A 26,051-nucleotide genomic window follows, 5' to 3' on the forward strand; every position below is an offset into this window, starting at 1 on the left:
GAGTGAGTGAGTGAGTGAGTGAGTATGGTTTTACGCTGCTTTTACCAATATTCCAGCAATATCACGGCGGGGCACACCAGAAAAGGGCTTCACACATTGTACCCATGTCGGGAATCGAACCTGGGTCTTCGGCGTGACGAGCGAACGCTTTAACCACTAGGCTACCTGACCGCCCCTTTGGAAGATAAGAAGGACACGACTTTGGGGTCTGAATATACTCTTCCGAAATCCAGGCTAATGAATTAATATTTACTCAGTAAATTGCCATAGTTCGCAAATTAAAATTCCAGAGTAATACCATCACAACAACATCAACTAAACAAACTCTGTCTAATGTCATCTTGTTATTTCTTTCCTATAATGAAAACCTACCCACCTAATTCAGAAGACACACCCCAAGGTATACCCCTAAAACTCCATATTTCCACAACACAATCCTGTTATTCTACCCTGAAAGACAAACACACTAAACAGCAAGAATCCCTGGAATGGAATACCCTACAACTGCCCACAGAAATCTAAACATACCTTGATAGTCCAAGCTCTGTTATCCACACGACCCCTCTGAACTTACTCTTGTTCCAAAGTCTTTCACCAAAGTTATAGCCTCAAGCCACAATGCTACAGAGCCAATATCCTCTCCGACCACAACAATCCAAACTGTCCCGTCACAATAGCCAGCCATGCATGGATGGGTGAATCCTCGACCATAATGACATCAAAAGACATCATGTCAATTTCGCATTCAATGCGTTTATGTCAAATAATATTTAGGGAATCAGGGTTTATTGTGCGGATGTCAAAGGACAGACATGGCAACAATAGGAAACTTGTTACAAATTTACCAAATAATATTCACCCGTCAATGGCCCCGCTATAGGTGTGGGTGATAACCTTGTCAGACACAGTGAGTTTCGAAAATCTGTCACAATCGATATATGAGTTCTGTGTGACAGGAAATATACACCCGTTGTTTTCACATGACCTATTTAACAAGGCTATATATATATAGGGCGGTGTAGGCAGGATATATATTTCATAACATGCCTGTAACACAAGTAGTACAAGGTTCTCCCTGCTGTTATTAAACGTGTATCATGACTTCTCTATTCATGAATAGAAAACTCAAAGCCACAAAATAACCATTGTTTGTTTGATACTTGATCAAGAGAGAATTTGTAGGCACATAAGGAACTAGCATGGATTTCAACTTTTTTATTCTTATAATTGGGAAGGTTGTGAGACAAAATGTTCAAGGACATGGTGAGGGTCATCAAAAAACATGTTTAGCACATTAATTAGGCCTGGGATGAGTCCAAATATACTACCCTGGTACCTGACCCCCTATTACCTGACCCTACCTGGGTACCCGCTGTTGGTCTCAAGATCTGGGAACAAAATGTCTGATTGGGAATTGTTGTACCGCAGCCCTGACAAAAACTGTTTAGATACAAGTTGATCAGATCGTGTTGACACTTAAGTTGACTGACGCTTTATCTTTACTCAAACATATAAAAGTCAGAAGGAAAGTGGGCATTGTTGGAAGGCAGTGCAAACATTAGCCATTTGTAGTGTAGAGTTTTTGTCATTGAACAATATATCACGTGACTGACCACGGATCCAGGTAGTACTGTGGGTACCCGGGTCCTACTCAGGACGCATCCTGAGTACCCGAGTTACCCGTCCCAGCCCTAACATTAATGCATCAAAAACCTTGGGCCCAACCGCCCCCCACTCCACCCCTAAGCCACCCCACCCCACCCCACCCCACCCCACTGAACCCCACCTCACCCCACCCCACCCCACCCCTGCAATAAATTATCAGTCCCTATTTCATTTTGATTTTAGATCAAGTGAAGAGTGACTGGGTAAAACTAGCTGACTTTTATTTAATAACTTTTAACGGTCGGTCCATGGGTGCATTTAACAAAGTCTCACCATAACTGTAAAAGTATTTATAAATTGAATATCGAGTTAAACAAACGTTAAAAGGACAATGTTCCACAGCCTGATGCCTATTGTGAGTCAAGATCAGGAGTAGATAGAGCTGACCTAGGGATTATACTTCTTTAGTATTTCAATGCTTGATAACGGAATTGCATCTGTACCGAAACATCACATTGAATGAGTGAGTAAGTATGGTTTAACGCCGCTGTTATCAAAATTCCAGCAACATGATAGTGGGAGACATCAGAAATGCACTCCACACATTTGTACCAAGGGGGGAATCAAACCCCGGCCTGCGGCTTGATGAGCAAACACTTTAACCACTAGGCTACCCAAACGTTGTATCAAAAAAATAAAGAAGTTCAAATCCATGTTAATCTAACGTCATTGATGCTAGGGGCGGTTGGGTAGCCTAGTGGTTAAAGCGTTGGCTCGTCACGCTGAAGACCCGGGTTCGATTCCCGACATGGGTACAATGTGTGAAGCCCATTTCTGGTGTCCCCCGCCGTGATATTGCTGGAATATTGCTAAAAGCGGCGTAAAACCATTCTCACTCACTCACTCATTGATACTACAGCTTCCAATATGCCACTGACGCGACAATTCATGTCATGTTAGAAACTGGAACATTGTCTCGCTGAAATAAAATGTTTTATGTATACTACTCAAAACAAGCAAAGGACCATCCGATTATTTGATATTACTCTAGCTAAACTGTCACGGCAGACAGATTACCTACAGTAATATTCGCTCATCACGCCAAAGACCCGGTTTCGATTCCCGACATGGGTACAATGTGTGAAGCCCATTTCTGGTGTCCCCCGCCATGATATTGCTGGAATATTGCTAAAAGCCACGTAAAATCAAACTCACTCACTCACTCACCTACAGTAATATGAAAGAATCGGGTGGTCCTTAAATCCTTTTGAGTAGTATATGAATTTGAGGGATTATCATTTGCAGTACAAAAGCTAAACATGCTAAAGACAAGCTGAGTCGTGACATTTCCATTCAATCTCGTAAACTGGTAAACTTCATGAAAAAAAACAGGAGATAAGTATATATCATTGTGACACTGACAGAAGCAGAACAGACGGAAATACCCCTGCAATGTCCCCAGTCAATATATCTGTCTCGTACACAGCAAGCAAGGGTTGTTTTATATCGGCTATATTCAAATGTACGTGCCTAGTAGTACTATCTGTGAAGCATTGGCCCTTACTTGGCCAAACACATGTGTTTCATGGCCCTCTTCACTTAGTGTGAATCATAATGAGTCAAACCCACCACATTTTCACTTTTACAAATAAATATGTCAACAATAAGAACTTCACAGGCTGCTTAGTTAATCAAAACAACTGTAGACGACAATATCAAATCAGAGACATCATTCCACGAAATAATATGTCTATAACCATGACAACAAAAAACCCATGTAGCCAAGGTGACACCTGTGGAATTCTTGACAGTCTTACAGTTTAACAACCAATCTCGGACAAATTACATTAAAGACATATTATACACCATCCACCCTGTGCTATATAGGACTTTATCTACACCCTGTGCAATATAGGACTTTATCTTCACCTGTGCAATAAAGGACTTTATCTACACCCTGTGCTATATAGGACTTTATCTACACCCTGTGCAATATAGGACTTTATCTACACCCTGTGCAATATAGGACTTTATCTACACCCTGTGCAATATAGGACTTTATCTACACCCAGTGCAATATAGGACTTTATCTACACCTGTGCTATAAAGGACTTTATCTACACCTGTGCTATAAAGGACTTTATCTACTCCCTGTGCAGTATAGGACTTTATCTACACCCTGTGCAGTATAGGACTTTATCTACATCCTGTGCAATACTGGACTTTATCTACACCCTGTGCTATATAGGACTTTATCTACACCCTGTGCAATATAGGAATTTATCTTCACTCTTTAGCATGTTTAACTGACTGGACCATCCTGATAACCATGATAACATTCCAGCTTCCTAGCGGTCCTAGCAGTCCTCGTCTGACCAGCCACTGAGATATTTACTGACTTCACTGGCGTGAGACACCTGAAACCGTTGATGCTGTGACAACTATCTCACTTATCATTCAACGAGCCACAGATCTGTATCAACAACAGCTTGTATTATCAGAGGGATACAAAACATGATACTCAGGAGGATATTTCATAAATCCACAAAATTACAATTTTCTCGTAAGAATCACCAAGAAAATCCCTACAAGGCCATATTTGGGAGTTGGGGAAATTTAGTTCTTAACATGCTTAAGATCAGATACCCTTAGTATTAAAAAAACACAAATAAATTCTCTTTTATAAATCTTATGGAAAACACACAAAAAGCCTACAAAAGAAAATACAAAATTCCAGGAAATTTAGTTCTGAAGATCAGATACTCACTGTATTAAAAAAACATTAATATATCCTCCTTTATATCTTGTACAAATCTTACGGAAATGATACCCAAAAAAACACAAAACAAATTATAGAATTCCAGGAAATTTATCCCTTAGGACCAGTTACTCATTCTATCCAAAAAACACAAATAAATCCTGCATTATATTTTTGATAAATAATAACACCAAATCACAGCCTTCTCATGTAAATCACAAAGACATAACTAGAAAGATAATAGGGAAACTTAGCATGTAAAATCAGATACTCCTATATTGTACACAACCCCATGTTAACCCTTTATATCCCTGTAATTACATCTCCCATGGATTCACAACCAAAATCCCTACAAAACAAAAAATAACTATCTGGGAAATTTAGTCCCTCAGATCAAACACTCAGAGTATTAAAAAGCAAACAAACCAAAAATCCTCCTATATCCTACAATATGAAATCAAAAGAACAAATATCATGTTTAATAAGACAGTGTCAAACTCTCACCTTGAACTTAAAGTGTACAGAATTCCTAATGACAGACCGTGGTCATCCCCTGGGTATGTTGGGCTGCCTGTTTAACACCCTGTCTGCTTGTAGGGACAATCGTGGGTGCAACTCGGACCTTGGAATCCCTAAATGAGAGGGCAAACATCCCCCGGTGGAGTCAGGGGCCGACAATGCACCACAATGTCCTAAGCATCAAGGCTATCACATTAGCCCCTAATATGGGGACTTGGACCAGGGACCATCTCAAATGGAAAACTGTCCATTTGCAGTTGAAGGGTCTGAGCAGATATTTCGTCTTTGAGTAATATTTCAGAAAATAGAAAAGGGTTCATGCATAGTACTTATGTGGTTATTAAACCTGGTTTTTTTGTGATGCAACGTTTGGGTAGCCTAGTAGTTAAACTGTGGAACATTGTTCTTTTAAATTGATACTCAATTATGCTTATGGTGAGACTTTGTTAAATGCAGCCATGGACCGACTGTTAAAAGTTGCTAAACAAAAGTCAATTTGTTTTACCCAGTCACTCTTCACTTGATCTAAAATCCAGTGAGTCTCAAGTGAGTTATTTTTGGTTTTGCAAAAATGGAGGATATATTTCCTTATTTCAGCAGTTTTAGGAACAGATTTATTTATTTTCCAAATCCCATTCCATAAACATGTCGGCCATAGCCAGAATTTTGTATTTTTTTAATGACATCATTTTCACTTCTCCGTTATAGTTAGTGTGTTCATGTTTTAATGGGGGAAATAAAAAGCTCAATGAACAAAATAATCTTTTAATTTTTCTGTTAATTAACCATTACAGTTGTTAAATATTGCCAAATATAGGTCTACACTATTTTCCAATTTCAACATGTCTAATTTGAAAGAAAACAGCAGAAAGAAAGAGAACAGGCCAATTTAAAAATCTTTCTGCCATTATTAACCAGTTAGCTCTTGAGATGTCCCCTCCATCCCTGCCCTGCTCCCTGAACCGGAGCTGTCATTAACCCCTTCACTGTAAACACCAACTGAGCCATGCTGTATTCAGGAGCCAGCTCAATCTCCCGACAGCCTTGATGAGGTCGCTCTGTATTTATCAGCTGATGAAGTGATCAAAAGAAGCCTAATCAAGTGCCCTTTGAAGAACAGGGGGTTGGTCTGATGGCCTTGCTGCTTTCATGGGAGGCTGGAGGGATGACGGGGAGGGGGATGGACTGACCCCTGTCCCTTTATGGTAGAGGGAGGGTGCATTCACCCACAGGAATAGCTTCAGGGTAGGGCGTCGGGTGGAAACGGGTATTAAGCATCTGTGACCCTTCACATTTTAAAGACCCTTGTCATGTCTGGGTCAGTTCGATTTTGAAAAGACGGCTTGTCATGGGTCTTGATTTATCTGATAACGTCAACACTTGCAAATTTAGGGGGAACCAAGTTTAATTTTAGGATTCGGAGAGAGTGAAGAGATGCTATCGACACTGCTTTGAACTACAATAGAAAAGAAATTTTCACCATACATGCCATATGGTGGATAAATGGTTGAAGATTTGAAATTCCTGTCTCCTTTCACAAATATTACATAACATATTGGACCCATGAAGATCCTGGGTAGAATAGGTCTTTTGCTTGCTGTAAAAGGTGACTATGCTTGTAAGAGGCGACTATCCGGATCGGGTGGTCAGACTCGCTGTCTTGGATGATGCATGTCATCGTATCATAATTGTTTGGAACGATGCTCATGATATCAATATGGATTGTCTGGTCCAGAATCAATTATTTACAGACTGCCATCATATAGCTGGAATATTGCTGAGTGCGGTATAAAACAAACAAATAAACAACATAACATATTGACACAGTAATACCGAGACACTACATACATGTGAATCGAGGAAAGTTTCAGACGGACTACATGAAATCACTTTTCATTTCTGCAAATGATATACATGTTTCCTAATTTTATTAATCAACAATCTTGCTGTTTTAGATTGGGTTTGGCTTCATAAAATACATATATTCCACAGCCATGCTGCAGGACTAGGTATGATGCTTGCCAGGATAGTGAGTTAGTTTGGTTTTACGCCGCTTTTAGCAATATTCCAGCAATATCACGGCAGGGGACACCAGAAATGGGCTTCACACATTGTACCCATGTCGGGAATCGAACCCGGGTCTTCGGCGTGACAAGCGAACGCTTTAACCACTAGGCTACCCGACCGCCCCCCTAACAGGATAAATCTGAACTCAACACCATCTCACGACCATAGTTCCTAACATAGGTGATCAATGTGTCATCACACCACGATTCAAACAATCCTTTCATCATTAAACTCTTAAGCCTGTCCAATAAAATGATTTTTACTGTTGGTTGAAAAATATGTAATCCCCAATGTATAATATACAAGCTGAATCAGTCACGGGAGATTAGGGCTGTTCTTGCCGTAGTAGCCGACAAAGACAATGATAAACGACCGAACAACGCTCTCTGTTGTGTGAGACGAGCCTCCGAGGGCTATATCATGGTAGTCTGGAACAGTGAGTGAGTATGGTTTTACGCCGCTTTTAGCAGTATTCCAGCAATATCATGGCGGGGGACACCACAAATGGGCTTCACACATTGTACCCATGTCGGGAATCGAACCCAGGTCTTCGGCGTGACGAGCGAATGCTTTAACCATTAGGCTACCCGACCGTCCCCGAAGTCTGGAACAAGCTGTGTTGATTCAAACAGGTATGACTTCATTACAAACATATTCGTGTCTTTGTAACCTAAATCTTTGTATTGTATGTGAATCTGTCACTTAGATGTATTGAACGCTATTTAACATCTTTGGTTTTTTACCCGATGCAAATGCTGTATCCTATACCCTATACTTGTACAAATTGAGAATGGATACAAATAATATAAATTTTGTTTGTTTGTTGATTAACGCCTAACTCAGCAATATTCAGCCATATGACAGCGGTCTGTAAATAATCAAATCTGGAACAGACAATCCAGTCATTGACATCATGAGCATCGTTCCGGCCAATGCGGATACAATGACATGCATCAACCAAGTCAGTGAGCCCGACGACCCGATCCCGTTAGTCGCCCTTTACGACAAGCATAGTCACCTTTAACGGCAAGCATGGGTTGCTGAAGATCTATTCTAACTACGATGGCAAATAATATGCGATTATTTGCAAGTTGTTGGGGATGCGAGAAGCTACGGCGATGGAATCACTGAAACTGATAATAATTGTAGACAGTATTCTACATAGAACTGATATTTTTTTTTACTCTCAGAAAAAACTACCCAATGAGGCCTGGGCAAGTTACTGAATTTATATAAAAAAATGTCCACGCAAACACTTCCCCTCTCCTGCTCCATGTTCATAATAATTCATCTCAATGATAAAGGTAAATCCTTTGATCCAACAGCAGGTCACAGCGACCTTATGGTTAAGTACCAAGTCTACTTATGACTGATATATTGACACTTGTTATCAGGTCAAGGCGACCTTTCAACACAATCAGTATGTATTTAAATAGCTCAGAAAAATTGAAACTGATTTAATTTCTGCTGTTTTGATAAAGCACAATATTTTCATGAAATCGAAACAGTTTCAAGTTTACTCAATAGTAAGTAAAACTTGAAATGTCCCACGTCTTGATATTAATAAGCATGATAAGGTCAGATATTTCTTAATTCTTTCAGGGATTATTCTAGGATATTTAACCGAGTGCCAATGACAGGAAAAGTATTTTGTCCAAAATTGTCCAAAAGTATTTTTATTCATATTCAGAGGAAGATTATATCATACATGTTCCAGGGCCTCACTCCATGTAAATATGTTGTATTCAGTAATTTTCTCCATTTTTGTGAAATTTAATCCGTGAAATTCAAATCACCCTGAACATCTAAAACATTAAAAATGTCATAAAGAATGAGAATGGATATTTTCCTTTTTAGCTAAAACTTATTTGCAATGGAGTGTGGTCAATAAATTGGGGGTGTTTATCACGTTTAGGGGGGAACCATCAGATTTTAACAAATGTGTGGTCGCTAAAATTCATAGAAATTTGCGGAAGATTCTCACCCCTGCCTAAAGAAACTATTTCAAAAACCAGAATCTTGATTTAGGGGGTACCCGGAAGAATGAGATGATATGAAACCTAACACCAAATATTACCTTGGGATGGAAATACTCCCCAGGGAGCTAAGATAATAACTGACACGATCCATTGACCAGGATAATGTCACAAGCTTGAGCAAACGCAGTGTGGAGTCTCACGCCATATAAACAGCCTATTATCATTTATTAATCCTGTGTTTATATTTACTTTTGTTGTTATAATCCCTGCAGTGTCCACAGCACATCGACAAGCGTGATCAGGTTTAATAGTATCAAAGTCCCACAGCCGTATAACGGCTTGGTGTTGCAAGTATAAACCTAGTGTCTGAATTCCTTCCCTTTGTGACCTGCTAAAGATGTGAAACGCTAACCGTGTGTAAAGCACTTCTTGGGGAATTTAAGCACGCTTTCACGTACACGACGTTTTTTATTGAATTAAATGAGCAAACAGTGGAAGAGCTCTGTTACTCCCGACAGACCCACGTGGTTCTTACCCCAACGAGTGAGCTTACAGGACATGGCCGGTCTGGCTTAGATGTATTAAGCCCGCAAATTTATGCTTTTGCTTCATGAACATGAATAATAAATTTTTATTTCTTTTTTTTTGTGTTTCAGCAATATTCCAGCTATATGACAGCGGACTGTAAATGATCAAGTCCGGGCCAGACAATCCAATCCCGTTAGTCGCCTGTTACGACAAGCATAGTCGTCTTTTATGACAAGCATTGTCGCCTTTTACGGCAAGCATGGGTTGCCGAAGACCTGTTCTACCCCGGATCTTCACGTGAGACAAGCATGGGTTGCTGAAGACCTGTTCTACCCCGGATCTTCTAGGGTTGAATGATAAAGTAGCCTATCACATATGCACAAGAAAATCCAATCCTCTGTATGATTGAAAGAATATCACTCCTTGACATCATGTTTGTAGCTTTGTTAAAATGTATTATATTATTTTTCTCAATTGATTATTTTAAATCAGTTTATGGTTCTTCTTTCTGTAATTCTCCTGCAGTCTCTTGGTATATTGATCAAAAGAAACACACGAAATTGATTTTTTTGTTTTGACCTAAAACAAATTTCAAATAAACATTGATGAACTAACTAGGATTTTTAAAACATATTTTTGCTTTGCAAATTCTTGCAAATCTAATGTCAATTTGAGCCTCAGTTCCTATGGATGCAGTGCTTGTCATAAGAAAGACCAAACTGGGGATTGGGTGTCCAAAATGACCTCTAAATATGGCCAGGGCAGTGATAAGGGATTGTTACTCGGTATCTTACAACGTTACATGTTTGTTGCTCTAACCATTAGGAGTGTCCATCAATCCTGTTTTGAATGAGTTTGGTTCATTGCTTCTTTGGACAGTATTTCATACATATCTGCACATTATTGTGGTGCAGGCACACCAAGAATCACATCAGGGCCAAATCTGGGATTAAATCCTTGATCATAGGATCCTGGCATGTCTAAGGGACGCAACTCTGCACATGGAATTCAGGTGCATTAGACAACCAGGCCACCCATTACCCTGTCAGCTCTTGGAACAAGCGGACCGCCTCCGTGGTCTAGTGGTAGAGCGTCCGCCTGACGCGGAAGGTCCAGGGTTTGATCCCCGGCCGCATCATACCATCAGACGTTAAAAGATGGTACTTGTTGTTACCCTACCAGGCGCTGGGCATTAAGGGGCTAAAATAAGGACTGGTCGGCTCTGAGTCAGTATACTGTGTCTGAGTGGGGTATTCTTCGGCGTGACGAGCGAACGCTTTAACCACTAGGCTACCCGACCACCCCTAAACAAAAACTAACGACCATGATGCATTGTAAAACAAGCCAGAATACCGAGTGTGTACGGAAGCTGTTCCCGTTGCGAAAATCTAAAAATGTACGCTGCAAGTTGATACTGTGTCTTTAACTCCCATTTAAACTGGCAACTAGGTAAACTCTAGAAGCACATGCTGGGGACTTGTTCAACTAGTTTGTGAAGCCTCGTTGATGTTTACACTCCGCGTATCTCCAGCCCTCCAACACTGCAGGCCTTTCTTGGAGAACAATAACCTCGTGTTTACCCCAGCTACTCATGAATATTCATGTTTCCTGACCCTGCATATTAATTAGCCTTTAGAGTTTGTACAATGATGTCCTCACAAAGCTTTGATCACAGGGGAGGATCAGGCTGAGGGGCATTTACAACATACTGAATAAATCACCAAAGTTTCAAGGAAAACAATGCTTTAATTACCCTTTAACCGAAACAATGTGGTGACTTTTCTGACACCTCTTGCTTTAAGCTTGTGACCTGTGACAATTAGCTTGTCTCAAAAGGATCTTCCTTTAACCCTTTTAACACCTTTTAAAAAAAACAACTTTCAACGACCTGGTTGATCTTCCCCAAAACAAGGTATGTTTGTTTGTTTGTCTGTTTGTTGTTTAACGCCGCACCCACCAATATTCCAGCTATATGATGGAGGTCTGTGTAAGTAATCAATTCTGGACCAGGCAATCAATCCAGTGATTGATATCATGAGCATCTCTCAAATACAAAAAATTACATTTTAACATGTTTAATAGTTTTCAATGATTTAAAAATGTCAATATGTAGTAAGGTTCTTATTTATTAGCTGTGAGCAAGTGAATTAGTAATCAGGGTTTATTACTTGAAGACTTGACCATGCTATTTGATTTCGGAAAGGAGCAGTTTAAAATTCTGTTTTTGTCCACTTTTCATTGTTTTATGGTTAGCTTATTACCTTAAGTATTGCATTAAATTAATGCTGCTGAAAGCTCTGGTCGAAAACAGAACAATCCGCGACGGTTGTCTGGTTTTCGATCATATTTTTCAGAGTGTTTTTTTATTATAATTTTACGCGGAAGATGATTTTTTCCGAGGACTACTGTTTTAAAAAAATCCCTGATTAATATTACTTTCCCATGTGAGACAATTACAGTGGCACATCGTGGAATACGGAGTGATGTCCCCTGTATTTCTAAAGAATACCATTGATAGTCATGTAAGGTGAGGTGAATTGTGGTTTAACCTTGCCATACAATGACAAGCATGCATGTGCGTGGCTGCTTGTACTAGTCCGGACAAATGCTGGTTTTATAGTGCTAGCCCACTGAGATACCATGACGCAGTTTAACACTGACACCTCCCAGACAGAGTATAATGACTCTGAGCCGACCAGTACTTGTTAACCCCTTCCTGGCAGGGTAACAACAAGTATCATCTTTCAACATCTTTTGGTATGACGGTGGCCGGGGACTGAACCAGAGGATCACTCTCCGGGTAAGCGCTCTATCCACTGGACCAAGGACATGGTCCAGTTTCCAGACAAACAGGGTCCACATTGACAAGGTTCCAGTGTAACATGTATGACTTACAGAAAAACACAGTTGTTAAATTAACTTTTTTTTAAATATAATAAAAAGGAGCCTGGAGACTCTTCATTTTTAGATACTGCAGTAATCTAGACTTGCCCACTATTATAAACTTGCATGGGCTGTATTGGATATATTTGTATCAGGGGTCTGTATGACAGACTAATACATGACCAACACTAAACATTTTGTCGTAACCACCTTCTCAATGTTCATGGTTACCAGAAAAAGTGTTTACAGACAGGCATGTGTATCCTATTTCTAACTGAATAGAGACCAAGTCATACACCAGTCTAGCCTGGCGTCAGTTGGCAAGGAAGAAATCTGTGTTCCGTACCAGAGACGAAGATACCTTAAAGCTTAAAGAAATAACCTGTGTTTCCAAATACATTGATTTCAAATGAGTCACATTTGTTGTTTTGGGTCAAATGCAGAAAAGTGTACAGCCATATGTTTCATGGTCTTTTAAAGGCATTTAGAAGTGATACACATTTAAAGAAGAGAATATATGGATGTCAACTTCTTTATTGTGAGGAACAACGTCATCAGGTGAATGAATGCCATGAGGCAGAGAGCATATATATGTACATGTAAGGACAGCAAAATTAATAAGATAACAAAAAGTTGAAAATAACAAAGGGTAGAAGCTAACAAGGGAAGCCAACAGTAGCGCTGATAGGTCATTAGCAATAGAAAACCAACACTTAAGTTATCATAGTTAAGTGAGTGAGTGAGTGAGTGAGTGAGTATGGTTTTACGCCGCTTTTAGCAATATTCCAGCAATATCACGGTGTGGGACACCACAAATGGGCTTCACACATTGTACCCATGTCGGGAATCGAACCCGGGTCTTCGGCGTGACGAGCGAACGCTTTAACCACTAGGCTACCCGACCGCCCCTCATAGATAAGTAATTGGTAATTGACACTGAAAAAAAAGAGGGGGTCGGGTGGGGGTTAATTAGCACTGATAGGTGAAAGAATGGACATCTTATATACACGCTCTCTGCCTCATGGCATTCATTCACCTGATGAAGGACTAAGCATATACTCCAAAACGTTGTGTTCTTCATAATAAAGAAGTTGACATCAATATATTTCAAAGACCTAAAAAATCTGAATTTGTTTTTTCTTAAATTTCTAATACTTTCACTTGGTGTTTGGTGAAATGTGTATAAAACTAATGAATGACTTCTATTTGTCAAAAATATATTACATGAATGACTTCTATTTGTCAAAAATATATTACATGAATGACTTCTATTTGTCAAAAATATATTACATGAATGACTTCTATTTGTCAAAAATATATTACATGAATGACTTCTATTTGTCAAAAATATATTACATGAATGACTTCTATTTGTCATAAATATATTACATGAATGACTTCTATTTGTCAAAAATATATTACATGAATGACTTCTATTTGTCAAAAATATATTACATGAATGACTTCTATTTGTCAAAAATATATTACATGAATGACTTCTATTTGTCATAAATATATTACATGAATGACTTCTATTTGTCATAAATATATTACATGAATGACTTCTATTTGTCATAAATATATTACATGAATGACTTCTATTTGTCATAAATATATTACATGAATGACTTCTATTTGTCATAAATATATTACATGAATGACTTCTATTTGTCAAAAATATATTACATGAATGACTTCTGTTTGTCAAAAATATATTACATGAATGACTTCTATTTGTCATAAATATATTACATGAATGACTTCTATTTGTCATAAATATATTACATGAATGACTTCTATTTGTCATAAATATATTCCATGAATGACTTCAATGATTTTCATCCAAGGGTTCTTACCTAGGATTCCTAACTAAGTGCCCATGGTAGGCAAATTGGGAATAAGGCATTAATTTGTTAAAAATCGAGATTACTTTAAAGTTCTTATTTTTCTCTTTCTCATACGTTCCATGATTCTTGACATAGGGGCCACTAGCTTCTGGTACCCTGCAACATGTGGCGTTGTAAGTATGGTAAGAGGTGACCTCACGGATCGGGTGGTCAGGCTCAGGGGGTGTGTGGTCAGGCTCGGTGACTTGTTTGATGACATGTCGTAGTAACCCGCTGACACGTATCATTGCTCATAATACTGGTTATCTGATTATTTACAGGCTGTTGTCATGGTAACCTGACAGCATGGGAAATTGTTTATAATATCAATCACTAGACTTTCTTGATTATTTACAAGCTGTCATCACATAGCTGGAATAGTGCCGTGTTTGGCATTAAACAACAAACAAACAGAAAAGCGTGAGAGTAGGTGAGTGAGTGATTGTTTTTCAAACCCTCTCTGCATGTGTGGTGATGGGAGAGGGGGGGAAGGGGGAGAGAGGGAAGGAGAGAGGGGACAAGGAGAGAGGATACGAGGAAAGAGGGGAGGAGGAGATAGGGGACAAGGAGATAGTGGAGGAGAGAGGGAACGAGGAGATAGGGGAGGAGAGAGGGAACGAGGAGAGAGGGGAGGAGAGAGGGAAGGGCCAAGAGGAGTCCAACTATGAAAAACGGGCAATAGGGATATTAATAAAATCCTCCATATTTCAATAAAACAAAGGCATCCTATTTTGATTCATGTCATTGGGGTCCACATGATTTTCAAAAGAGGAGGGGGAAGAGTCGAACCCCAACCCACTTCCACCCTCCACACACAGGTCTATAAATCAACACTGACTGTGCCACAACAATGTCTGCTACACCATTCCTGATTACACAAAGGATGAGACGCCTTGTCACCACTCGGGACAGGGAGATAACAGTAAATCCACATGGTTCCCATGTGATCCCTGCATCCGAACCCTGCAATCCTTCCATCACACAACGCAACATGCCATGAGCCCGCCCCATTTATCACCGTAGGTGTCAAGCATGTGTTAAGGTGTCGCTAACACCTTAAATACACCTGTAACGAGTGGACAGGTAATGAGTCGCGGCTAATTTCAGGCTGAATTGCTGGGCACGCCGGCCCTGGTGTAATGTTTAAACATTATCCCTGGAATTCAAACAAGTTTGTTTTCTGAGTGGACACCTGTTTGTTGAGTCATTAATCTCCAATGATCTGTAAATGTGACATGAATTTCAGCAATCCCCAGGGGTTGAACACAGTTGCCTAACTTGTCAGAATTGATGTTCAGCACGCTACTTAGTCTCCCAGGCATGACAAGTTTGTGTTTTCAAATCGACTTTTTGTCTGAAGAATGTTTTAGTACAGTTCGGTGGTGACTTTAACAAGTTTAGGTGGGTTAACCTGACCATAATTGACAACACATACAGGAGGAAACAGCCTACTCATGACACGGTATGAAATCAGTTTTAGTTTGTTTCTTGTTTCTCGTCTCACTCAGCACCATCCAGCTGTATCACGGCGGTCTGTAGTGAGTGAGTGAGTGAGTGAGTTGGGTTTAACGCCATTTTGAACAGTATTCCAGTTATATCACGGCGTGTCAGCTTGATGTGGGAGGAAAGCCCCAAGTGATGCAGGTCTCAGACGTTTACCACTTCGGTGAAACCCACGAGCACGGGTATGGTGCTGACAAACCTAGAAACATAATAGGGGCGAACCGGGATTCGAACCCACAATCATAGGTTTCTGGCGTGCCCAAGGGATGCACCTCTGCACGGCGAATCGCAGTGCCTTAGACGACTGGGCCACCAGTGCCTCCCCAGCGGTCTGTAAATACTGTATTCGACATAATAAGCGTCCCGCTCTTATAAGCGCCCACTGCTTTATTTGCTAATATATTGGCTAGTGAACAAACCCAATTAGCACTCCTTCCAGTTGATCAATGTACACAAGACTTATTTATTGGCGTATAATACGCACTCGTGTGTTATATGCACCCTTAATTATGGGCAAATAAATTCTGGAAAAATATATGTCATATATATAAACATTTCAGGCTGTCATCATAAACCACAAAATCTATCTTTTAACTCTGTTTTTTTTCACCAAAATAATATTCTAATAAGAGCCCCCTTTTTCTAATTTTGAGAGCGCCCTGGGCGCTTATTACGTTGATTACGGTATTCCAGTCTGGACCGGAAAGTCTAGTCACTGACTTCATAAGCGTTGATCAACTCATTTGGGATACGATGATATGCATCAACTATGTCAACGAGCTTGGCCAACCAATCCTGTTAGTCACCTCTGACAACAAGCATGGGTTGCTGAAGACCAATTCTAACCTGGATCATCACGGGGGGAGACAAGCATGGGTTGCTGAAGACCAATTCTAACCTGGATCATCATGGGGGAGACAAGCATGGGTGGCTGGAAACCAATTCTAACACGGATCTTCACGGGGGGAGACAAGCATGGGTGGCTGGAGACCAATTCTAACCTGGATCATCATGGGGGAGACAAGCATGGGTGGCTGTAGACCAATTCTAACCTGGATCTTCATGGGGGGAGACAAGCATGGGTGGCTGGAGACCAATTCTAACCTGGATCTTCAAGGGGGGAGACAAGCAAGGGTGGCTGTAGACCAATTCTAACCTGGATCTTCATGGGGGGAGACAAGCATGGGTTTCCTGAAGACCAATTCTAACCTGGATCTTCACGGGGGGAGACAAGCATGGGTGGCTGAAGACCAATTCTAACCTGGGAATTCCTGGGGAGAGACAAGTATGGGTTGCTGAAGACCAATTCTAACCTGGATCTTCACGGGGGGAGACAAGCATGGGTGGCTGAAGACCAATTCTAACCTGGGAATTCCTGGGGAGAGACAAGTATGGGTTGCTGAAGACCAATTCTAACCTGGATCTTCACGGAGGGGGAAACAAGCATGGGTGGCTGTAGACCAATTCTAACCTGGATCTTCACAGGGGGGAGACAAGCATGGGTTGCTGGAGACCAATTCTAACCTGGATCTTCACAAGGGGGAGACAAGCATGGGTTGCTGGAGACCAATTCTAACCTGGATCTTCACGGGGGGAGACAAGCATGGGTGGCTGAAGACCAATTCTAACCTGGATCTTCACAGGGGGGAGACAAGCATGGGTTGCTAGAGACCAATTCTAACCTGGATCTTCACAAGGGGGAGACAAGCATGGGTTGCTGAAGACAAATTCTAACCTGGGAATTCCTGGGGAGAGACAAGTATGGGTTGCTGAAGACCAATTCTAACCTGGATCTTCACGGAGGGGGAAACAAGCATGGGTGGCTGTAGACCAATTCTAACCTGGATCTTCACGGTGGGAGACAAGCACGGATGGCTGTAGACCAATTCTAACCTGGATCTTCAAGGGGGGAGACAAGCATGGGTGGCTAAAGACCAATTCTAACCTGGATCTTCAAGGGGTTGTCTAATTTGATAGGCATCAAATATGCCGATGCGCATGATGAGGGCTTGATCTAGCTACGATTATATAAGCGTGCTCCAGTGCAACTTACTGCAACTTGATCCCGATAATGCAACCTACATTTCATGTGTACTTGCACCTGGTGCACGGCCAAACAAAATGTTTTGTCCACCTTACTTGGCTTGAATTTACATAACAGTGATCTCTGACACAGTCTCTACTTCTCTTTATGGAAGACTATTGACTCTATGTTATCACTAATCCCAGAGTTAAGTGTGGTTTGTCATGGTTTCCTGGGCTTAAGTGAGGTGAGAGAGCAGGGTGGTGAGAGCAGGGTGGTGAGAGAGCGGGGTGGTGAGAGCAGGGTGGTGAGAGAGCGGGGTGGTGAGAGCAGGGTGGTGACAGAGCGGGGTGGTGAGAGAGCAGGGGTGGTGAGAGAGCGGGGTGGTGAGAGAGCAGGGTGGTGAGAGAGCGGGGTGGTGAGAGCAGGGTGGTGACAGAGCGGGGTGGTGAGAGAGCAGGGGTGGTGAGAGAGCGGGGTGGTGAGAGAGCAGGGTGGTGAGAGAGGGGGGTGGTGAGAGAGCAGGGTGGTGAGAGAGCGGGGTGGTGAGAAAGCGGGGTGGTGAGAGAGCGGGGTCGTGAGAGAGCAGGGTGGTAAGAGAGCGGGCGGGGTGAGAGAGCAGGGTGGTGAGAGAGCGGGGTGGTGAGAGAGCAGGGTGGTGAGAGAGCAGGGTGGTGAGAGAGCAGGGTGGTGACAGAGCGGGGTGGTGAGAGAGGGGGGTGGTGAGAGAGGGGGGTGGTGAGAGAGCGGGGTGGTGAGAGAGCGGGGTGGTGAGAGAGCGGGGTGGTGAGACAGGGGGGTGGTGAGAGAGCAGGGTGGTGAGAGAGTGGGGTGGTGAGAGTGGGGGGTGGTGAGAGAGCGGGGTGGTGAGAGAGCAGGGTGGTGAGAGAGGGGGGTGGTGAGAGAGCGGGGTGGTGAGAGAGCGGGGTGAGTGAGTGAGTGATTGAGTAGTCAGTCAGTCAGTCTTATCAGCATATGCTGTTTTTAGTAATATTCCATCTTCCCGAGGCAAGGGAGTTAACTGACTTTAAAAGTCCAGTTTCCACCCTTGCTGAACTAGGCTGGAATTCCTGGGCTCGATCGTAGCGTCACCAGTGGCTATTACGAGTTATGTCCTTTCTATGCCTCTCCTATTGACCAATCAGATTCAACCTCTCGTATCACTTGCATTTGCTTCAAACAAAACGGCGACGCCCACTCAAGACAATCTGATTGATAATCAAGATCTATATTGTGATAAAACAAGTCTTACATCGCGAAGTGCATCAAATCACGTGAGCTCCTTGATTAAAAACATGAAAAGATTTAGAAAATAACTGTTGACGAGTTGGTGGTGCACATGCTTTGCAAATCATGTAGTCGACCGAAATCTGCATGACACTTTACGAACCGGATTTCAATTTCAGTGCGCGATTTTGATTGGACTATGCATAGACACGTTAGTCCAGCCAAAATGTAACTCCATAATACCAGCCTAGTTCGGCAAGGGTGGAAACTTGGACTTTTATAGTCAGTTAACTCACTTGCCTCGGGAAGATGGTAATATTCCAACAATAGCTGGGGACCAAAGATATCAGAACATTTAAAGTGTCGCTTTGACTTACAAAAGCAGGGGTCCAGGGGACCCCCAATAATAAATTAGAAGGATCCTAGCAGACAGTATGAGGGTCCTGTAAAGTAATGAAATGGTGCAGTGTACTGTTCATTGTGATATTACTTTGGGGACTGGAATGACTCAATGATCACGTGGAGTTGTGGACAGAGGTCATGATTGATGGATGAAATAACAGACACCCACAACTGCTCTTGATGCGCTGTGGGTACAATCAATATTATTGTACGTCCCTCGGGACATAGTACATTCTTTTCCTGCACTAATTGGGGCGAAGAGACGCAACTCTGCACAGCAAATCGCGGCGCCTTAGACTACTGGGCCACCCGTGCCCCCACTGCTAACATATACACTGACATGATATATAACCAGGGTGTAATTCATCAGACACTTGAGTATCAATTAAAAAGTATCACAATATTAAAACTATATATCAATTAATAATAAGAATTGTTATTCTGTATATGAATAGATGAAACATTCCTATCTTGACTGGCAAATACTCGACATATTGCTAAATATAAACTTGGCGGAACGCTAAAAACTTAATAAATATAAGCGTTCCTGTGTCAGTGAATTAGTACTTGAGTATCAATATTCATTAATTTGTAACCACACAGTATCAGTTCTATCACATAAAAAATGTTTTTGTATGTTTGTTTGTTGTTTAACGCCACACTCAGCAATATTCCAGCTATATGACAGCGGTCTGTAAAATAATCGAGTCTGGACAAGACAATCCACTGATTGACATCATGAGCATCGACCCACACAATTGGGACCGATGACATGTATCAAATGTACAATGACATCCCTTTTTATAACCGCCTTGCACAGTCTGGTCTATCTTGGAAGTTTTCCCTACCCAGCCAAATTAATATGGTAATAATGTTACATAATATTTTCTATTGTCATAACTCTATATTAATTTTATTGATTTTTTAAATGCCCCTACATCAAGACAGGTAATTTGTCATTAAGAAAGTTATAATAATTTCACAAAAGACAAACGATATTTGACACAAATTGAAATCAAACTGAGATCTTCAGATTAGCGTATCTATAGTGCAGCCATTGAGTTATGCTTACATTGACCTGCATGCGATCACCGAGCCCGGCGTCGACTGTCAATAAAAGGTTGTCGCTCCGACAGCGTTACATGCCTGAAATCGTCTCAACGCAAGTAAAGAACATCTTACCCGAATCCCCACACTCGAACAAAAACATACAGATCACTGTCGATATCACACTGGGAGTCTATCGTGAGAAAAATATCCAACCGCGACAGACAACGGAAACACTTTGCTCTACCCCAGGAAACTTTCTCTTCTCAACATTTCTCGGTCGCACCTGTTGAACGAACTACACACGCGAGCCGCACGTGCTTGTTGAGCGTCCGAGAGGCTAATTTTGACCGTGATATTCAAATACACTTACCAGTTCGAACACGGCACCAAGAGTCCGGTTAAACACCGCTTCGATATCGCCGAAAACAAACAGGTAGGCGACTGTCAACACTCTGCAAGGTAAACTCCCAACGACGCCATGCTAGACTGATTCGGTCACGTGACCACGCTAAAGGTGGGCGGAAGTTGTTAATATTGTAAATCTTGATTGACAGGCGACCTGCTGGGATCAAAGGCGCCGCCTGGTGATTGGGAGGTGCTGATTGAGACATTCACCCGTTATGGCGTGCGACGATGCTTTCAACGAAGGACATGTTTTGGGGCAACGAGGCAGATATTTGTTTACATTGTTTTGAACGATATTGACTCCCGGGAAGTAAACTGCTACGATTTCTTGATAGTATCTGGCTAATTGCTGGACTATCAGTCTCGTTGTGGGGGCATGTAGGTGTTAGATGCGCGGTATGTTTTCGTGTGATAAGATTATTTCTTGTAATCAGAACAAAATCAGTGTGCGGTGATATTGTTTCAATTATTGTTGCGATTTTTATCATTGAAAAGACAGGTAGGCCTACGGGAAAGTGTGTTACATGTATTTAAAAGCTGGCAATCAGCCATGGCAATCAGTCAACAGCATGGTTGAAGTTGATAATTCGATATCCACGTCCCTCAGATGTTGATAAAGAAAAAAACCTTACTTTATTATGATGCTAAAGGTTATGTCAACAGCTGCCCCATCAGCTGATAAAGAGGTCATTAAGCGCTCTCATCTTCATAAGAGTGTAGAGAGTTATTTTAATAGATGCTGAGGAGTTTTTAATTAAAGGTGTAGGCCAAACTTAAAAAGTTAAATAATTGAATATTTTCTTCATTTGCGTTATTATTATTTTAAAAAAACTGGCTACAGAATATTTAGGATAGTGCTTGAATGTTGTTTTACCCCACGTGCACAATATCCCGACAGACTGTAAATAACCGGGCGTGGGTTAGGGAAACTAGTGGTCGATAGCATGAACAAAGATCCCTGTCGTGGGGGTTCGATGATACGCAGTCAGCATGGTCACTTATGGTGCTTTATTATTTGATATTTTGTTGACTCTGAATATCAGCAACACTGTATAACCATTTTCTATATGAGAGTGATTAGTAAACATGGCGGTCTTGTTTTGATTGATTTACATTCGTAAATATTCATGATCAATATCTTGAAGATGTCACATGGATTTCAAATTCAGAATGCTCGGTGTCCAAAAGTATTGTATTCATATTTGGAAATATACGTATGTTTTCGAGTTTACTTTATTTCTGAACTTGCAGCAGTATATTATTAAGTCTAATATATTCATAGAAAAATCATTAAATGTATAAATGCATACATATCTGGATGTGCGTATTCACTTTCGTGGCGATAAATTTGATTTATGGCCTGAGAGGTCGATATGATTTGTATGACTGTTCGTCTGTGCAATTGTATTTCCTCTGCAGATATCATAAATCGAACAGGGAAATTCATACTCTAAGAAACGCCCCTACATCAAAGTTACGTTCTGCACAATTGAAATCACAGCTGCGGAGAGGCACAGACTGTGCTGCATTTATTAATTATTAATTCAAGAATGCCTTTGAAGCTATGGTTCGTTGCCTTAATGTCTTCGTTTGATCATACTCGACATAAAAGGTTTAACATTTTGCAAGAAGAAATATTTAATATTAGTTGTCGATGGAATCGATTTATACAATGATCATTTTTATTACCTACGAGAGCAAACACATCGGGGTTCATAAAAATCATTTATCATCCAAAACTGGCTCCCACAGGAGATATCGCTTGGATAAGATCAAGCTATATATACACTGTAGATATCGCTGCAATGAAATTACATCACAATGCTTTGCAGACCATTATGACGTCACCGGTTATCATGACGTCACAATCAAATGACATCACTAATGGCTCTTCTACTGAAGCTGTAAGCAGTACTTTTTACACTGAAAACACTGCTAATTACTGTCTACAAATTGAAAAAGTTGGAAGAATGATGTTGGATGATAAATTAAAATCTCACCCTCGTGTCTTTTTATATCAAATATATCAACACTCGTTGATAAAAGTGCCAAAAGTCCTCGGCAAGCCTCGGAATTTTTCCACTTTATCAACTCGGGTTGATTTATTTGATATCAAAAGACACTCTGGTATGTTGAGATTCTCTATATTTGCCCTAGGTTCATATCACGCCACAGACAACAATGTATTGTTTTTGACATTGATAACGTCATTTGATTGTTATTGTGACCTAAGGTCGGAATGACGTCACACTAGAAACGACGTCATAGCTGAAGATTGTTGACGTCATTCGACAAATTATGGATCCGCTGCTGTTGGGACATGCTGTCCGGTAAACACTAAAATTCGTCTTTGTATGTAGAAATCCTCTTCGGTAATAGATAGAACATTATATTCGAGTTCATGTCATGCTTTGTGTACGACACCCGAGCGAGAATTTAGACACTCGTGTCGTAAACATGGTATGACATGAACACTCATATAATATCCTCTTTTTATCATCGGGATAGAAAGATTGTGTGTAATAACTTTCCGATATTTTGTATTTTATGATCCAACTTTGGTTTCCACAAGACTTTGCAAAACAATGTGACGTCATAGACTACCATGACGTCACAGTGAAATGACATCAGCAAGCCACGGAATTTTACACTTTTATCGACTCGTTTTGATATATTCGACGAGATTCTCTGCTTAGCGACCCCCTATGCTGATTTATAATCCAAAACTGGCTCCCACAGGAGATATCGCTTGGATTAGATCAAGCGATATCTACACTGTAGATATCGCTGCAATGAAATTACATCACAATGCTTTGCAGACAATTGTGACGTCACCGGTTACCATGACGTCACAATCAAATGCCATCACTAATGGCTCTGCTACTGAAGCTGTTAGCAGTACTTTTTACACTGAAGACACTGCTAATTATTGTCTACAAATTGAAAAAGTTGGAAGAATGATGTTGGATGATAAATAAAATCTCACCCTCGTGTCTTTTGATATCAAATATATCAACACTCGTTGATGAAAGTGGCAAAAATCCTCGGCAAGCCTCGGAATTTTTCCACTTTTATCAACTCGTGTTGATATATTTGATATCAAAAGACACGAGGGTGAGATTCTCTATTTAACAGTTGAGACATATGAAGTCACAGTGCTTTACTGTTGCGAAAAATACGATGTGACGTCATCCATCGTTCATGACGTCACAAAGTTACACTACGTCGTTTTAACAATAGGCTACCACCTTCATTGAGGTTTCCCTATGGGACCGACATTCATACGATTGTTGTTGTTTTTTGGGGGGGGTTCATTTCATTTTCTGCCTTAAAATGTCATAGAATAAGCTACTCGGAATTAAGGATTATATATCCCAAGGGACCTAAATTAGATAGAATTGGAAGATCGGTGGTTCGATCTCGGGCCGCGTCATACCAAACAGATGATCAATGGTACTAGATACCCTGTCTCGCGCTCGGCATTAGGCGTATAAGACGAGAACTGGTCGGCTCGGAGTCAGTATACTGTGTCTGAGTGGGGTATCCATGTTAAACTGCGGCATGGTATCTCAGTGGGCTATCACGCACGCACACACACGCAATATTTGGAACTGGACGTTAAATCCATTTCACTTAACTTCACATACATTTATTCGGGTCAGACAATACGTAATTCCTGAACAACGCCTGTTATTGTCAAATAAATTCTTCAGTGATGAAATTGTTACTCTATATTCATATTGATTACAAACGTTTCGATTTGTCCAGAAAATTTTTTTCTTTCATCATAGATGCCTGTTGGTTTCAACCATGCAAAGAAAAATCTGTTGCTCTCCGATATTCCCGTTGGAAGAAAGTCCCACGATTTGCACGTGCAAGATGTACGTGATTCAGGTTTGTAAATTCCAAGCTTGTCACCATTTAGGGTCTATGGTGTTATGTAACTTGTATAAATAGGTTCAAAAAGTGCCGAAGATTGTATTTTTGTCAAATACACAAAAGATTATTGCTTGTTTCCAGAGACCCTACGTTCTCTGGTGTCTTTTAACGAATTATGTATTAGATGTATCTGGTCAGTGGGTGGTGTTTTATTCAAGGGAGGTAAGTGTCGAAGGCGCGAATGAAATCACCACCTGGCAACGTTTAAAGGTCCGTGGCGACAGCGGTGCGAACAACAAAAGCACGTGGACTGGGAATCGTCTCAGTTGCCATAACAACAATAGACGCTTTGTTTGAGGTGGCGTGGAGAGGATATTTGTTGATTCAAACCATCTGTGTTGATACTTTAGAAAATTGGCGCTAATTTAAAACTTCCTTTCTAAATTGTACAGTGAAAGTTAGCTTTCTTTGATGCGTGTACGAACTGGTTAAGAAATTGAAGCAAGATGGTGATGCTGGAAAACTCGATACAGGGATGGTTTGATGGAGGCATTAGGATGAAGTATGGGATCAATCTCGACTAACATCTAGTCTCTGAAATCAGAGACCATATTATAGATTATTCTATTATATGGTCTCTGTTGAAATGAACTATTTTACAGAAAAAAAGTTGTTAAATTATAGTTATAAGAGATAATAAAAAGGAGCCCAGAGACTCTTCATTTTCAGAAACTGCAGTAGTCTAGACTTGCCAAATACTATAGACATGCATGGGCTGGGTTGGCTATATTTGTTTCAGGGTCTATATGACAGACGAGGTATGGTATTGTTAGAAACTGCATGTCTATGCCGATACTTCAATACAGACACACCAAAAAAACATTAAAGTCATGTTTCTATAATGCGGCCGAGGATCGAAACACCGACATCCCACTCTCTTGCAAGACTCCGAGCCAAGCAGTCCTTGTTTTATCCTTAAATGACGAGCGCCAGGTAGGGTAACAACAAGTACTTCGACCCTCCCGGCAGACACTCTATCCACATGAGCAAGAAGGCGGTCCGAGATTATAGATCACGACGGGATGAAGGGAAGCGCAGAATACCTAACATGATGATCAAAATAAATTGATTACGAAACGCACTTGCTTGTGAACTTGTGATTAGTAACAACAGCGTCCTTGTTAAAAACGCTGTTGGGTTAACTCCGAGAATACCAATCCGTGTAATTCTAAAAGCGCATAGCAAACATGGCCGTATGTCACTGAGTGAGTGAGTTGGGTTCAACGCCGCTTTAACAGTACTTCAGTTATATCACATCGTGTCAGCTTAATGTGGGA

The 26,051-nt window shown here is 40.9% G+C and overlaps 1 protein-coding gene across 1 annotated transcript in view; it reads right to left on the minus strand.

Moving 5' to 3' along the window:
• Nucleotides 1–20,899, minus strand: part of LOC139458162 (carboxypeptidase N subunit 2-like) — a 73,952-nt gene extending 53,053 nt beyond the window's left edge. The window contains exon 1 of the mRNA XM_071239491.1: nt 20,801–20,899. The gene's annotated coding sequence lies outside the window, so the exon portion shown is untranslated. The remainder of the gene's footprint in view (nt 1–20,800) is intronic.
• Nucleotides 20,900–26,051: the final 5,152 nt, after the last annotated feature.

This window comes from Haliotis cracherodii, unplaced genomic scaffold, assembly GCF_022045235.1.
Source record: "Haliotis cracherodii isolate W230 unplaced genomic scaffold, xgHalCrac1.p SCAF_12, whole genome shotgun sequence".
Lineage (NCBI taxonomy): Eukaryota > Metazoa > Mollusca > Gastropoda > Lepetellida > Haliotidae > Haliotis > Haliotis cracherodii.